General features: G+C 43.2%; 1 protein-coding gene and 1 non-coding gene across 6 annotated transcripts in view; both read right to left on the bottom strand.

Annotated features, from left to right (window-relative positions):
- ATG7 (autophagy related 7) overlaps positions 1–12,587 on the bottom strand; it is a 243,864-nt gene that overhangs the window by 79,689 nt on the left and 151,588 nt on the right. The gene's annotated exons all lie outside the window — the stretch shown is intronic.
- TRNAK-UUU (transfer RNA lysine (anticodon UUU)) lies at positions 10,467–10,540 on the bottom strand. Its single transcript has one exon. It is a non-coding gene; the product is annotated as a tRNA-Lys (tRNA).

Raw genomic sequence — 12,587 nt, 5'->3', positions numbered from 1 at the left:
GTACCAATTTTGTCCTAATCTAAATCATGGATAAAAATGCTGAAAAAGACAGTTTTTGAGGACTGAACCTTTTTGGCATATCACCTTCCCTTTAGGTTGTGAACTGTGCTTTGTGCAATACTGTGCATATAATAAATGATTAAATATAACTGTTGAATTACACCAAATTCGACTCCACATCAAAGAATATTATAATTATAATATATTTTTATGGTAATGATGGAATCCATCTTGATTCTTTCTTGCTGGTTTCATCTTCTCTTTCTCTCTCTAAACCTCCCTGTCTCTTTAGCCCTCAGAACTCTGGGAACACGATGTAGCCTGCAAAGCCCAAGGAATAAACATGTCAATAACATGTTCCTTCAATCCTCTTGTAGAGTCTATCCTGATTGGCTGCAAAGTCAGTCTGTAGAAAACCCATTGCATTAAAGCAGATAACATCTGTGAATCCTCTGATTTCCTGTTTGGCTCCAGTGTCAATATAATAATAGCTTCTTGTAGATATTTTTACTGTAGGATAAACAGACTAAGCTCCACTTTTAAATACAAGGATTTGAGTGTGGCGGTACACGCCGAAATGGGGGCTTCTGTGGGCCTCCTGTAAAATAATCCTCCCCTCGTATTCCTCAAGATGGTCAACAGCAACATGTTGAAAGGGGAGTGTAATGCCGCTAGCGGTCTTCAAATGCATTTCCCATCCCCAAGAAAACGCAAAACGTAAGCAGGGGAAAGAAAAACCCTCCTCTGACAGAAAATGGAAAGCAGGAATCTATGCACTTTGGGAGCTCAGTGGATACTGGATGATTCTAAGAACCATACTCTTATTTAGCTTAGAAAACACTCTACTGTGACGTCTGAGCACCAGGAAAACAGGACTAAGGTCCCGGGGGCCTGTTTCTCTTCTCTTCCAGACTGTGGGATTAAGCATGACTGACCAGAAAGGAGAAAGACGGGTGCTGGATGGGGGGCAGAGGGTGTACTGGAACATGTGGGGGACGAGAGGGCAGGAAAAGCATTTCTAAAATGATCACTACTTTCTTTTTGGTCACAATAGGCAATAATTAATCTTGAATTCTTAAATGATATTAAGTAGGAAGGTGAGTAGGACTTACGGGTGGGCATAGGTGGAAAAAAGTTGAGGACCCAAACTAAGGTGATAGATTAGTGATCCTTGGGGGACTGAGTGCAGAGGGTTCAAGGGAAGCTCTGGAGTAACTAGAAACATTCTGAATCTCAACCTGGATGGTACTTACACAAGTGTATAGCTAATAAAAATTCACTGAGGTGTACACCTAAGATTTATACATAATTGAGATTTAATTGTATATAAATTATAGAATCCTCAATAAAAAGTTAAAAAAAATTAGAAGGATTGAGAGCACTGGCTTAGTAGCCCGGCACTAGCTATCCCTTTTAACTCATGGAAGGGTGTTCACAAGATGGCAAAGGATATTGTTAACTTCGGAGGCTGGTAAATTGTACCACCAATCAAAGTCATCTTCCAACAAACCGGATAGTAGCTCTTGGTGAGGCCTGATGCAAGACCAGACTGTCCCGTGGAGCTGGGAGGAGCAGTGTGGATCCACAAGGAAGGAAGGGTGACAGTCGCCAGACACAGCTTTTCACACCTTGGGGACGAGGGGCCCACTGGGGCCAAGCTACCTGCCACAAAGACAGGTCTGAGGTAACAGTATCTTTCTTTACTGCTGGCTTTAGACTGAGGGACAAAGAGGTCAAATCAAAGGGTATCAAGGGGAAGAGATTCTAATCCAAGGGAAAGGTGGTAGGTCTGGTGGGAAGCGAGACGGTGAGGCCTCGGGTCCTAAGAGAGCAAGAGGCCCAGACGTCAGACACTGAGCACCACTGTGTTTCCACAGCTGTCGCTGGCGCCGGGCCGGGGGCTGAGGGGTGGGCCGTCTCCCCTCTCACACAGCATCAACATATTCATAGCATGAACTTCCCAGCCCAGTTCAAAGGCAGGCAGAGTGGGAGCACAGTCTAGAGAGTGAGCAGAGAGGGGACTTGGTACCAGGAGAGGGAGAAAGGATCTCAGGAGATGGTTGCGTGTTCCACATGTGCAGGACGAAGGGCTCTCTGGAGCCTGGCTCAGACATCCATTGCGTTACGGTCCTTGGACTGTCACGAAAGTCTCACAAATGTTTGTACGTTTGGCCTGACAACCCTACAAGGTGGGCATCTTCACTGCAATTTTGAGGATAAAGACATGGCAGTCCACGAAGATGAGATGATCGACCCTGTCATACTACCGGCCGAAGGCAGAAGCAGGAACCAGGGCCTGCAGGCCAGGGTTTTCTCCACTTTAGCAAGCCTCAGAACAGGATCTGAATCTGTTCTCCAGGCTCAACGAAGCTCCAGTCATGTTTGGGCACTGCGGTATGGACATGAAGTCTGAGGCCTAACTCGGGAGTTCAGTTCATTAGTTCACAGTTCATTAGTTGAGACTCTGTTTTTACTTCTGTTGTAGAGCATAATTATTTGTTAATTACGATCTTACAAAGTATTCCGATAATAGGAGATGTCAGTGGAATCATGACCTCAGAATTTGCTATGTGAAATACAAGAAATGTGGAATTCTAGGTTTTTGTGGTGAATCACACACACATATTTTGATATAGAATATATGAGAAACTTATAGCAAATAATTAATCTTGACTAAAGGAAAAATGCAAGAACCCTAATTTTTTTATAATGGTAAACTATATATAACAAAATCTACCATTTTTAAGTGCACAGTTCAGTGGTAAGTATACTCTGACACTGCTGTGCAACCATCACCACTACCCATCTCCAGAACTTTGTCATCATCCCAAACTGACACTCTGCCCCCTTTAAATGCAAACTGCCGTTATCTGTTCTCAAGTAGTGGCTTCCACAGCACTTTGCCCAGAGCACATGCTTAGGAAATGCTTGTTGAAGAAGAGTGAGATTTACAGGTGTACAAGAAGACCAACTATTATATAAATAAAAGAGATTAAAGTGAATATATTTTTCCATAACTAAAAACTAACAGCATCGTAGCCAAGAAGCGTTAAGAGTAATTTACAACTTGTTTACACTTCTGGCATCAACTCTAATCACCTATTGTGACCAAGACCTCCTGCTCTCTTTAGATGCACTAGCAGGTGACAGGGACGGCTAATGGTGGGGGTGGGAGAGAAGAGACACCTGGCCAGCTGGCACTCCGGGCTAGTTGTTGAACTGTCACCTAGTGGACAGGGACACAGTTCTCTCCTAGGCAAGCCTCCTTTGACAGACTTGTGTGACTTGGCAATGACCCTGTGATGGAAATTCACCGAGAAGCCTAGATTTCAAGTCCTGGTGAGCAGAGCTTTCAGAGGTCTTCTGTACAGAAGCAGCCTAGCGAGGAGTCAAGCCTCCCCAATCCCCTTCGGGTGAAGTTAGAGAAGCAAAGAAACACGGATTGCAAGGCTGCTTACCGACTCTGGCACTGCAGAAGCATGGAAAGCCTGAACAAATGGGCCCTTCACTTCCGAATCTCCTAATCTGGTAAAGGCACACGGCCCTAACTGAAAAGGGCTGGAGGTAGACGATTTGTTGGAGGGAGGTTAGCTAGGTTTTCAAAAACTGACCAAGGGACCAGGCAGGCACACATACAGCAAATGGCCACTGTGCCACTGGTTGGCCTCCCTTGACTTTCTTTGGCTAAAGAATAATTAAAGAAACAAATTTTACTGGAAAAAAAAATTATCCATTAGGATCTGTGGTGCTCTCTGTGGTCTATGACTCATCTGACAATTGCTCTTCCACAGCTTTTCCTTTGCTTCCTGGAGAACACGCCTTACCCAATGCTTCATACTCAAAACCCTAGGCTGGGAAGGTGATTCTGAGCTGGCGGACTTGGACTGGTTCGGAGATGCTCTGTTCCAGAGATGGGACCAATAAACATCTGGGCTTTGGAAGCGACTTTCTGATGTTTGGATTTTGTGCTGGCACCAGCCCCTGGGTTTTAAGCACTTTGCTGTCATACGGTGTGCGGCCTTTCCAAGAAAAACTCTATAAAATGAAAATACTTTATTGCCACGGCCTTTGACTTCTTGAGAGTCACACAAATACTGTAATCTCTTGCAACATTTAATTTAATTTAAACTCGGTTCACCTAAATAAAAAAATTAGCTCTGAATCTGCCCATTTCACCTCTTAAAAAGCACCAGTCTTCTCTATGTTTCACTGTTTTGTTTGCTATGTGCCAAACTGTTATTTCACATATGTGAAAAGACAATTGGCATCAAGTCCACATGAACTAAACTACTGGCAAAGGCGATGCTGGAGCTTGCCATTGAGAAGATTAGATTCCCAAGAAACTCCTCTAGCAGCATCCAATATCCACAAACTGAAAAGTGTGCGTGTAAATACACACATACTCATTCAACTGAAAGACGCTGCCTCCCCGCCTCCAAGTTCAGGTAGTATCCTATTACTGGTTTAATTTACCCTGAGCTTCAATATCGCAGTTGTACAAATAAATACGTTAAAAAAAATGTGCATTGATTAATAAGATAAATAGGAAATTGAGAATTTATTTTTATTCAGCTGTGAGCTTGCCCACTTCAGTCAGTCATCTTTCTTATTTGCTTAATAAACAAGATGATTCACACTTTCCCCGTAAATAAGATCAGGTTAGGGTGGGCGGGGAGGGTAGGAGGGACACTTTTCTTTTGAATTTTCAATTAATGTTTTCCTTTACTTTAAAGACTTTTTTCTCTTTAAGTCTGCTCCTTTGCAGACTGTTTTGCCTTTGCACTCACAGATTCAAATATGGAGCTAAACCAGGAGGGAAATGGAAAATTTTATTATCCAGAACTGTGGTAAATAAATGGTTGAATACTTCAAGGTAGTTGAAAACTGTGCTCCCTGGAACCCTGGATCCTGAGTTGCTCATGATAACGCAGCCGTGGTGGCCATGCCACCAGAGCAAGCATCTTTTATTTGTGCCTGTCCCATCCCTTCAGCGCCCTGCCCTTAGATCACACTATTAAGGGGTCTCTGGCGCACAAGAATGACTACAAGTAAGGTTAGGCAATCACCTGAAACTCAGTCAGACACTTTTTCAACTCAGTCTCACAAAGGTGGACTATTTCTAAAAGAAACATGGAGATCCACACTTTGGGGAAACATGTAGAGAATGCTGTTTAAGTTTGGATCCTTTAGATTTTCAAATTCATTTTCTTTTTTAAAAAATATGTATTTATTTTTGGCTGCGTTGGGTCTTTGTTGCTGCGTGCGGGCTTGCTCTAGTTGTGGCGAGCGGGGGCTGCTCTTTGTTGTAGTGCGCGGGCTTCTCACTGCGGTGGCTTCTCTTGTTGCAGAGCACAGGCTCTTGGAGCACGGGCTTCAGTAGTTGTGGCACATGTGCTGAGTAGTTGTGGCTCGCGGGCTCTAGAGTGCAGGCTCACTATTTGTGGCGCATGGGCTTAGTTGCTCTGTGGCATGTGGGATCTTCCCGGACCAGGGCTCAAACCCGTGTCCCCTACATTGGCAGGCGGATTCTTAACCACTGTGCCACTACGGAAGTCCTTCATTTTCTCAAATAATTGTTGGTTTTCTTAGTCATTGGGGTACCACCTATAGGAACATATCAATGTCTCTGACAGGACTGTTAACCACAGGACTTTATCTTCTCTACCTTACACCCAGGGTAACATGTGATCCAAGCTTGGCCCATCACGTGGTGCCATTTCCTTGGCAACAGTAATTAGTCCAGGGGGTGGGTGTATGACCCACGCAGAACCAATCAGAGTCCTTCCCTGAGACTGATTTATGAATGATGGAAGACACAGTGTTGCTCTCCACTGGAGCTGTTCAGCTAAGAAGGTGGGAATCTGGGGCGACTAAGGGCCATGGTTCCTGACACAGAGGGAAGCTGGAAGCCCATCCTCAGAACGAGGCCAAAGCACAGGCAGGCTCAGCTGAGAAATGGACAGAAAGTCTCAGAGGGACTGAATCCTAGTTCCTAACCCTGAGGCCTGGTTCCTGCAGCTCTTCCTTTAATCCTATAAGCAGTTCCAGTAACATTCCAGCTACATAAGCCGGGAAAGTTCCTCTTTGTTAAGGTTGGTTAGGATTAGGTCTTTGACACTTACAACTAAAAGAGTTCTGAATAATGCAGGGGCCCTTCTTAATCTGGGAATCACACCCATTACTAAGTTCTTCAGTGATTAATGGCTTCCCAGCTGTCTGTTAATGAAAGCCACTTAACTTTTATACCAACTTTTTGTTAGCGGCATATCATGTCAATGTATATGTCAAGAAAGAAATGCTGGAACTTTAGAGTGGGAAAAAATGCTTGTGTTAAAAAAAGCAGAATTATATTAATATACTTCTGCACATTTAGCATTTCTCAGCACATGGGGAAACATTCATTACTGAGTATATTTACTGACTCAGGAGTTTGAAGCACAAAAATTCTAATCCACATCTTATTTTAACACCACTGTTCATCTGCCTTGTGAAACAAAAGAGGCCAAGAACCACAATGGGGAAGAATAAAAGAAAACCTTCCATTCATAGGAGTGCTTGATTCTTCCTGTCCATATGTTTAGGTTCTGCTTCTTCCCCTCCAGAGCTGAACATCATAGAGATGCTGGCAGGTACTAACATGCTCCCTTTTAATTATACCACCAAATTGCTGCAATAACTGATTGCCAGTTAAATAATTATAATCAAGTGGCCATTGTGCATAACAATCATTTAATGACTGCCATCCCAAAACACTATAATAAAGAGAGCTTTAATGAAGAAATCTGGAAAGGGGCCAGGGTTTTATGGCGGTTTGCTTAAAGGGAAAGACAGCCATAATCTGTATTTAAGATTAAAAGAAGACTTTAATCCAGATGCTCGACATTAAACAAGGGAGTGGAGTCATGTTTTGATCAAAAGTTACTGCATGCATAAAAGAAGTAATGTAAATGTTCTTTTAGGAATTAAAAAAAAAGCCTCCAGTAAATTATATAAAGGAAGTGTTCGTAACCATTTGCTTTGGAAAAAAATGAAAAGGAAGAACATCTGATTTTCATTTTGGACAAGAATACTTAGCTAAAATAAAATAAAAGGGAACAGGATTTTATTTGATTTCTATAATATCACTGAAAACAAGGGAGCTGCCATTCAAGCTACCTTGTACCAGTAATCATTCTCCTACTGACTCTATTTTTTACCCTCACTTCCCTAGGCCAGGCCTGAATCTTTGGGAGGTGTAATTACATTCTCACACAAAGTCCTAACTGAAATGGTTTTGATGATCTCAGCTCTAGCAAACAGTAGTTCTCATCTGAGGGGAAAAAAACAAAACAAAACAAAAATCTCACCACATAAAACTCAGATCAACTGGCAGCTACCGCCACTGCTGATGCATGGAATATTTGGCTAACAAATTAAGACTGCAATTCCTAGAATTGCAGCCATTTTCTACAAACTGCTATGTAGCCTGGCCAATGACAAACACCAGAGCCTCCAGATTTTGCTAGAGTGATTGCTGGGAGAAAACTAAAAGCAACATAAGTCCTCTCAAGGAAGAATAAGAGGGAAAAAGCAAAACCAAACCAAAATAGTTCCTAGAGATATAAATAGATATAGACCAGATATGGGCTCCAACAGCTTTCCTAATACCCCAGCATAAAGGAACAGGACCTGACCCTAGTTACGTGCCCACAGAACACCCCAGCCCTTAGGAAATCCTGATGATGGCTTGGGGCTATGGAAAGACCCTGAGAGTCTGAAGAAAACAAACCACACCTGGGATCATTCTTGTCCCAAGGTGAACATTCAGAATGGAAGAAAACTGCTCTGGAGCTCTTGAGGTGCCCCAGCCTGTCCAGGTTCCGGGGTGTGTGTGACAGAGACCGATGAACCAGGGTTAGGAAAATGTCCCCACTGGCCTGCCTGTCTGGGGTAGAGGACACAGGTCAGGATAGATTTCCTAAGACCATTTCAGCTTAAAATTGACCTAGGAGAAGGTGTAGGATTTCAATTATGACATCAGAACTTTCCCTGATATTCTAAGTTAAGGGTATTAACAAATTCTCCTTCAAGAAGTCCCCGATTTTGAACCCCCTTACACTGTTGGTGGGAATGTAAGTTGATGCAGCCACTACGGAAAACAGTATGGAGGTTCCTCAAAAAACTAAAAACAGAGTTGCCATATGACCCAGCAATCGCATTCCTGGGCACATACCTGGACAAAACTATAACTCAAAACGACACATGCACCCCAATGTTCACTGAAGCACTATTTACAATAAACAAGACATGGGAACAACCTAAATGTCCATCAACAGATGAATGGATAAAGAAGATGTGGTGCATATATACAATGGAATACTACTCAGCCATAAAAAGGAACAAAATGATGCCATTTGCAGCAACATGGATGGACCTAGAGAGTATCATACTAAGTGAAATAAGTCAGAAAGAGAAAGACAAATACCATATGATATCACTTATACATGGAATCTAAAATATGACACAAATAAACTTATCTATGAAAAAGACTCACAGAGAACAGACTTGTAGTTGCCAAGGTGGAGGGGTGGTGTGGGAGGGATGGAGTGGGAGGATGGGGTGAGCAGATGCGAACTGTTATATATAGAATGGATAAACAACAAGGTCCTACTGTACAGCACAGGGAACTATAGTCAATATCCTGTGATAAACCACAATGGAAAAGAATATGAAAAAGAATGTATATATACATATAACTGAATCACTTTGCTGTAGAGCAGAAAGTAACACCACACTGTAAATCAACTATACTTCAATAAAATAAATAAATAAATAAAATTGAAGAGAAAGAAGTCCCCGATTTTTAGTCTGCGTTAGAGGTGTTCCCTCAGCCGCCCGGCTCCTCCCAAGATGCTCACAGGTTTGGCCACCTCCTCTACATTCAGGTCTCAGTTCGGAAGCCGCCTTCTCACAGGGACCGCCACCAACCCACCAGTCTAAGTTGTCTAACTCCTGACCTCTATTCTCTCCACTTCCCTCCCCACCCCAGTTCATTCTAATCCAATACCCTGTTTTGTTTTCAGCTTTGTGCTCATCACTAGCTGAAGGTTTCTTTTTCCGCTTGCTTGTGGAACTAAGATGTAAGCTCCTGCAAAACATGGAGCCTTGTGTGCCTTGACTACCACTGTATCCCCAGAGCTTGGAAGGGGCCCAGCACTCAAATGAACATGCTGTCTCCTCCACAGCCTTGCACACAGGCTGCCACTTCCCAGACACTCAGCCAGCTGCAGCTGAACTGCACTGCACTGAATTCAACCAAAGGGCAGATAACTAGGGCACAGATAAAAATCCAGCCTTGGCCACTGTCTTGCCGTATCAGATGTATAATGAAGGGCTCATAACTGGGACCTGTGCTTATCAAGGACTTCATAGGACCAAAAAGGCAGTGGACATGAGCGTGAACACATGTAAACATATTTAGGGCTCACCAATATTTCTGGGTTCAAAAGAAGTGCGAGGAGACACAAATGCCTAAATTCACAGCACAGAACAGCTGATCACACTGTGAAACCGGGGCCAAGTTTACATTTAAAACAAAGTCTTGATTTAAATTTATATATATATGCCAGTCAGGTTCAGAGAGAAGGAGAGTGGGAACTGGAGGCAGAATTCACCATTTTCTGAACTTGAATAGCACCATAAACCACACTGTATCACACAGCACTTAGCAATGATCCTATCTTAAATTTACTCTCATTCTTTCAAATGTGTTAGTCTTATTCCTTCCACTACAGGTAAGAAATTGGATCTTATATTTTTCCAGTATGTTAGCACTCCTAGCCTAATTTGTGGAGAATTAACTTTGAAGGTTACCAGACTCAGAACTGAATTCCAAGGTCTTCTACCAGTTCTAAGACATTTGGCAAATTATTTATCCTCTCTTAACCTTAATTTCCATATCTTTTAAGTAGTGATATTGATACCCATCCCACAAAGGGTTGCTATGAGAAATAAATGGGATTATTTGCAAAAAAAAAAAAAAGTCCTACTGATGTACTTAACAGAAAGTAGGTATTCAAAAAATTAAAATTTCCATTTGGGTAGATGGTAGAAGCTCAAAATGCACTAAATAGGTGGCAAACAAATTGGGGTGGAAAGCACGCCAGGAAACAAGTATATGAAGAGTGGCAGGAAAAAAACAAGTTAGCAATTGGAAGACACAAAACATGGCCCAAACTGCCATGGTGTTTTGTTATTATTCCCCACATAAGCAGGATCTGCAAATATTCCTATTTTATGGCTTCACCACAGTGACACGTGGCAATCAGAGCTGCGTATCAATCAGAAAGTCACTGAATATGAGAAATCATTGGCTAACAGCCAAAAGAAATAGGAAAGTATGTTCCTGAGAACAGTATTTACTTTATTTATTTATTTTATTATTTATTTATTTATTTATTGCTGTGCCGCAGCTTGCGGGATCTTAGCTCCCTGACCAGGGTTTGAACCCAGGGCCATGGCAGTAAAAGTGCCAAGTCCTCACCACTGGACTGCCAAGGGAACTCCCAAACAGTATTTACTTTAAATCTATATAGTATCAGAGAATTCACGGCAGGATTCCAATTTTAAAAACACTGGCATTCCTTGATCTTATCAAGAAATGCAAGTCATCATGAAAAACTCTTGTGTTCACATCACTCCATTCCAAGGCTCCGACACAAACACTGGAGCTGCTGGACCCATCACAAAGTCTAGGGTGAAAATTCAGTCAAAGAAAGCAGTAAACTGGCTATTTTTAATAATCCTGGGGGACAGATATTTACGGAAAAAAAGAAGACAAGGCCACCTGCTTGGGGTCCATCATACCATTTAGCTCTTGGAAATAAGAGAAACATTAGCAACAACAACAAAAAGGAAAAGTAACTGTAGTGGACAGCTATCACTCTGCCTACTCAGACTGTGGCATCTTTATCCCCGTGAAAAATCATACCAGTTTTCTAATTTCTTACCAATTTCTCCCTGACTCTCAGGGCGTGTGATGTAGGTGGGTCATTCACCCCATGTAACACTGGTGATGGGAACATATCGCAGATCTGACCAGTGAGAGTTACCCCCTGCCCCACCACTGTGACTGAGCCGTCAGTGACCAGTAAAGCAGGACACGAGCCAGCGCCCCTGGGAACAAGGCTCCCTTTCCATGGGAGTCGCTAAGCCTGGGGCTCCCAGTGCCAACTTGGTCTCATGAGGAGACAGCCTGCCTCAGAACAAAGCAATGCAGAAAACAGCCAGGCAAAGGAAAGAAGGCAGAAAGGTCACTATTGACATTTTTTGAAAACTTGGATCTAGTAGTGCCTAAGGCTAGAACTATCCATGAATTTTTCAAGTTACTTGAACAAATAAATCCCCATGTTTGCTTAAATCTCTTTGAATTAGTGTCGAACTTTCAACCAAGAGAGTGTGACTGATACAGGAAGTAATCTTGTAGAGTTTAATCCTAAAGGACTTATCTAAAAAGGCAGCCTGTGAAGCACTTTTCTGAGTTCTCTTAAAAAAAAGTTAGAGTAGAACATGTGAGATGCTGGGGAACCACCAGCATTTCTTTCTTTCTTTTTTTTTTTAATTTTTTTTTTAGTCATTTATTTTTGGCTGCGTTGGGTCTTCATTGCTGCGCGCGGGCTTTCTCTAGTTGTGGCGAGCAGGGGCTACTCTTTGTTGTGGTGCGCGGGCTTCTCATTTTGGTGGCTTCTCTTGCTGCGGAGCATGGGCTCTAGGCGCGCCGGCTTCAGTAGTTGTGGCTCGCAGGCTCAGTAGTTGTGGTGCACAGGTTTAGCTGCTCCGCGGCATGTGGGATCTTCCCAGACCAGGGCTGGAACCCATGTCCCTTGCATTGGCAGGCGGATTCTTAACCACTGCACCACCAGGCAAGTCCCCACCAGCATTTCTTGAGCCAGCAATTCCATTTAACCAAATACAAATGGAATATAAATGAGACAAGTGCACTGTGAGGTCACTGTGGACAGAAGGAGAACTTCTATTCTCTACGTCCCTGATCCTTCATCTTCACCTCCCATCAAACACATTCACTCATTGTTTCAAAAATGTTCTTACTAAGCACCAAGTATGTGTCAGGTATTATGCTAGGTACTGAGGATACAGAGATGATTAAGACATAGTTCTCATTCTCAGGAAGCTAATGAATAATTATGATCCAGGGTGACAAATGTGAGAAGGGACCCTTCAGGAAGGATGAGTATGCGTTTGCCAGGTGGGGAAAACAAGAGCAAAGGGGCGGTGGGAAGCGTGGGAGGTCCAGGGCGGGAGGTAGGCTGGAGCCGGGCTGTAAGGGCGTCTGCGACTGCCTGTGAGGGGCTGACCTGATCCTGAAGCCAAACTGAGCCTCTGGAAGTCCCTGAGTAACTCTGTGCGCCACCAAAGGCCTGGTAACCTTTGTGGAGGGTGGACTGGACGGGACAGAGACTGAAGGCAGGACTTACTGGGGCCTGTGGTCATCAATGGGAAATGGCCATGGGGACTCTGGTGGAGAAAAGCTCAGACTGGAGTAGAAGGCAAGAGTCTACAATCCTAACTCAAAAAGCACTGAAAACCAA

This window comes from Delphinus delphis, chromosome 10 (assembly GCF_949987515.2).
Source record: "Delphinus delphis chromosome 10, mDelDel1.2, whole genome shotgun sequence".
Lineage (NCBI taxonomy): Eukaryota > Metazoa > Chordata > Mammalia > Artiodactyla > Delphinidae > Delphinus > Delphinus delphis.
This window is presented reverse-complemented; position numbering and strand designations above follow the sequence as displayed.